The sequence below is a fragment of the Alligator mississippiensis genome, chromosome 4 (genome assembly GCF_030867095.1).
Source record: "Alligator mississippiensis isolate rAllMis1 chromosome 4, rAllMis1, whole genome shotgun sequence".
Classification (NCBI taxonomy): Eukaryota; Metazoa; Chordata; order Crocodylia; family Alligatoridae; genus Alligator; species Alligator mississippiensis.
Genome location: NC_081827.1, coordinates 13,039,243 through 13,044,176, shown reverse-complemented (window position 1 = coordinate 13,044,176; position 4,934 = coordinate 13,039,243). Strand labels below are relative to the sequence as shown.

The window sequence follows — 4,934 nt, the reverse complement described above, 5'->3', positions numbered from 1 at the left end:
TCTTTGGTGGAAACTCCTGCGCATATTTTAAAGGGACTGCTTTCTCATTTGTTTGACCTCTTGTATAATCACGCCGGAGAGCTGTATCCAGTAATCCTTAGATCAGGGCTGTCCAGCTGGTAGCCTGTGGGGCCATGTGTGGTCCATGGGAGGTTATTGTGCTTCTACCTGCTTGCTGCTCCCCTATCGCTTCAGCTATTGCTGCAACTGGGGACTGTGTCCCCCCTTTCAGTCTTTGCTTCCTGCTCCTGCCCTGGGGGTGGGGGGGCAAGGCACAATATAGCCCATGGAACTGGGGGAGTGTGCGGTGCGGTGCAGTGCGGTGCGGTGAAGTGAGGGAGCTGAGGCTGGGGTTGCACACATATGCAGTGCAGTGGTAGAGAACAGGGATGCCTGTGTGGGGTGCAGTGGGGGTGGGAGTAAGGCCTGAGGGCCTGTGGCTTACCCTAGTGCAGCCCCCCCAGTGTGGCCCATGCAGCATGTGGCCCCCAATACATTAGAAGCTGGCCAGCACTGCCCTAGATCAATCTCGATAACTTATGTTTGGACTTCGCTCAGGTTTAGGGCCAAGTCTATTAATTTAGGTGTCCCACCAGATCACCTGTTAAGAAACCTGATTTTCAGGAAGTGTGGCTTACCCCTCCTTTGTAAATCAGGATCCTTCTGAGGCAGCTCAGGTTGGACATCCACATCTCTAGGTCCTTTTGGAAATCTTAGCTTAAATGGTGGAGTGATGGATGCAGATGCTGGTTTCTGTTTTATCTGCTTGTTGGTTCAGTGTTAGCCAAAGACTTAGCTTCAAGTTTGAATTACTACAATATCACAGGCCCTCGCGTGACAGTGCTAATCACGGTACATGCAATGCCTACGCTATTTTGTGCTACTTAACATTGTCACCTGTGAACAGTTTAGATTGAAGTAAAATTAAATGGAGTCCAAAATTTGCCGGCTCTTCTTGATTTTAGCAGTGTTGTGGCTGGTATATGAAAAGTCGTTCTGGTGAACCTGGTTTTTGTCATTTCTGGTTTTATAAATACAGGAGCAAGGTTGTGAGTGTTGTTTATAAAGGAACCCATGGCTATCACGTAGATTCCAGTTAATGATCAGTCGAGGTGGATAGCTGCAAGCCCACTTGTCAGTGAAGGAAGAACAATAGCTAGACATCCATTGTCGACATCCTAATCCTTATGGATTTGTGACCACTTGATCAAAACACGGCTTTGCCTACCTCTCCCCAGCCTATCAAAGACAAAAATCTGACCATTCAGCATATTGTATATCATGCTCTCCTTTTCATATTACTATGTGAGAATACAATACACTAATCACCAAGCTTTTCTGGCTCGCAGGTTTATTAGGTAGCTGTATGACTTGTCTTTGCTCAAATTCACTGTGCAGTATTAACACCATGTTAACCTTCCTGATCCTCAAGATGCCCTACCACAGGCTTTGTCCCAGTCCTTCCAGCCTTGCAAAACTAATAGAAATGGCATCTCACGCAACAGGCTTGTAGCTTGCAAGCACTCAAGTTCTCTCTCTTAAATGTTAAAGAACTTGGATGCTTTACTACCTTCTGTCTGCTGAACCACTACAGCTTGGGGAGAGTGAATTGGCTACTTTCCTGCACTGTCCACTGCATTGGTAACTAATTTCTAGCTGTGTTACCATATTTATTTCACTATGTGCCTTCACTTGCTCTTGCTTTGCACCCTCAAGGAAGCAGCTGCTTAGCTACAGACTCTGGGCTGCATTTACAGCCCTGAAGGTTGAGAGAAATGCTTTTACTAATAAAATGAGCATGTGAACATGCCATGATCCAAGAAGCCCATATGATCATACGAAAGCAGGGCTGGAAGGGATGTCATGAGGTTATCTAGTCTAGCCCCCTACTCAAGGTAGGATCATTTCTGATTAAGCCATCCCAGTCGAGTGTCTATCCAACCTGCTCTTGAAAATTTCCAGGGATTGAGAGTCCACAACTTCTCTAGGTATCCTGCTCCAATGTCTGACCACCTTCCTAAATCAGACAGATCTTCCTAATTTCCCATGAAAATTTTCTCTACTGCTGCCAGAGGCTGTTGTTCCGGTCCTATCCCATCCCCTACAGACAGAGAAAAGTGCATCTCCATCCTCTCTATCATCATCCTTTAAGTATTTGAAAAGTATTATCAAATCCCCCCTCAGTTGTCTCTTCTCCAAACTAAATAATCCTAGTTCTTTCAGTCTTTCTGTGTAAATCATACTTTCCAGGCCTCTAATCATTCCTGTTTATATCAAGCAGTCATTGGCTCTTTAAACCCCTCATGCTGTTTATACTGTCACTACAAAGAAACATCCATGTGTGAAGGCCCAACGACTCCAGAATTACGATCTGAGTCAGCCGCCGGCAGCAGATTCTTCCGTGTGCCGTGGGTCATGTCTTCTATTTCTCCGATGCTATTTTTCCTTAAGGAGATTGTGTTCCTGCCCTAATAGTCTCCCCTGAGCCCTCTTCCAATGCCACACACTATTTTTCTCAGTAGGAAAAGCATTTTGTGAAAAATGTTAAGGTTTTGAAATCGTTTTTATTCTGTATGAGAATAAAAATGAGACAGTCTGAATATTGCATCTGTGGGGCACTTGCCTGCTTTCCCTTTCCCTCAGATCAGCTAGTAGGGCTGGGGTTAGGGCAGCTGCTTGGGGTAGGAGGAAAGTTGGGTTCACGTCTACAGTCTGAGTGAAGTAGGTGATTCACAGGTAAGTGCTAGAGCTTCTGGGGCACTGGCTATTCTGGTGCCTCTTTTTCTTTCCTTCCAACCCGAGACCCCTCCTGAGGAGAGCATGAGCTCATTCAGATGTAGTGGTAGCTCTTTGTGGCTGCATGGAGTCACGGGTTGACTTTTGTTCTCCTGAAAAGGTTTAAATATGGTACTTCCATTGTTTGCCAGCTCAAGACATAAGACTAGTGCACAGAGATAGGCACCTAACTTCTTTAGATGCCAAAATCCACCATGGATACTTCATATCCATCACCCAGCTGCTACTTGCTCTGCAGGCCCTGAAGTGCCAGCTAGTGGGCATGCACAAGCTAAGAGTTACTGCTACCCAAAGTCTAACAGGCAGTTTGGAGGCTTCACCCCATCCTAGAAACCTTGGCGTGTGATCCCCAAATGGGGCGTTCCTTTACTTGTACCGTATAAAGGGGAGTGTATGTGTGTCCTAGGTTCCCATAACCTATGGGGTTTCAGACTCATGGCAAATCTAGTGAAGCAGGGATTTGAGCCTAGGTTTTCCCCTGGTGAGTGCTTTAGCTAGTAGGCTATCGACTAATCTGAGGTGATGCATCTCTCTGTCTTTATGTGTCTCACTCTTTCCAGCTCTACCAGGAAACCTGGGCTAAAGGCCTATCAGCAGAAGAGGAACCCTGTGCAGAGGTAGGCACAACTCTTCATCCCTTTCCTCTCCTTGGCTAAGCACAGACAGTCAAAATGCCTGTGGTTGAATTGATTCAATCTTCACAGCTTAGCCTAAACTGCAGAGATTGAATTGATAAGCAAGTGAACAGACGTTCACTTTTGAATCCAGAGATGCAGCCACATGCCTGCAGTGGCTCAGGTCAGAAGCTGGGGGGCACTAGAGCACTTTTCCCTGCTCAGCTGCAGCCGACAGCTTGGGCCAAGGTTAACCCACCTGCCCTGCAAGCGGAGGGGAGGGTTTACAGGGGAGGTGCAAAACATCTTGGGATGCTGGGGGACTGTGAGTGAACTTAAATCTGGGGGTGGGAGGGTCTGGGCAGAAGTTCAATAAACTGATTTAACCTAAATCAGTTAAATCTGATACTACATCCATTCAGGTTTATCTTAAGCCAGTTTTGAAAATGGTTTATGTGCACTGAACTTCTGTTGTGTTACAGATTTGAACTGATTTATGTGTAATTTATTAATTATACCGATTTGTGTGTAATTTCTGTCCCTGGCACTCTTCACTCCTGGCTGGTTCAGGCAGCTTCCCACTTACCTGACTTCTGGGCATGAATTCTTTAGACGCTTAACTTCCCCGTTAGATGGAAGGCAAAATACCTGTCCTGTCTTTGGGGAAAAAAAAATTCTACTAGGTAGCAGGGGAAGTATTGAAGCTTTAGCTCTTTCATAGACCTCCTCACGAGGACAGTTGGCCACATCTGTTGCAGGCATGTTAGCATTTCTCATGGCTTTGATAGACTGTATGTATGGAAAGAATACCCTTTCTGCTTCTTCCAGTGTTATTGATTATCATGTAAATTTGTATTTCAGCTGGAACTGTAATAGACTCATGAGGGATTTTTTTTTTAAACTAAGACTTGAGGATGGAGTGGATACTACATTATACCATTATTATAGCTTCAATATTTTTCTTTAACTGGATTGTTTATTATGCATGAGTTGAGACACAAATGTGGAATAAATGAAGCTGAGATATCAAATTAATGCTGTGATCTTGGTTCCCCCTTCTCCCTGCTTTGTTGCCATAACAATCTGTGACACTTGAAGCAACAATAAAATTAGAATTGCATTAAAGGTGTTTACATCATGTACACTCTGTCTCCCATTATTATTTTTCATTGTAATAAATGCATTTAATATTTGCTTTAGGAGTGATCACTTTTCTGTTTCTTGCCTTGCTGTTTCTCATGTTCCCTTTTTTCAACCATTCAAGGTTTGTTTTATACAGTGGGGAGTAAGAGAGGGAAAAATGTGCCTGAATTTTAGAATGGAAAAGTTCATTCTTTGTGGCTTTAAAAGCTTCACATGGATGACAGAGGATCATTGAAAACCTCATCACCTTTCAGTCAAAAGAAAAAGTATGACCTTGCTTTGTATCACAAACGCATAGCAATATATATCTATATATCTATATTTTGCTGTATGATGCCTATATATACATGCGTGCACACACGCATCATAAAAATAAAATCC

At 44.1% G+C, this 4,934-nt stretch overlaps 1 long non-coding RNA gene across 1 annotated transcript; it reads left to right on the top strand.

The window, feature by feature from the left end:
* Positions 1 to 419: 419 nt before the first annotated feature.
* Positions 420 to 4,603, top strand: LOC109283174 (uncharacterized). Its single transcript, XR_002090269.2, has 2 exons — positions 420 to 3,413; positions 4,272 to 4,603. It is a non-coding gene; the product is annotated as an uncharacterized LOC109283174 (long non-coding RNA).
* The last annotated feature ends 331 nt before the right edge of the window (positions 4,604 to 4,934 follow it).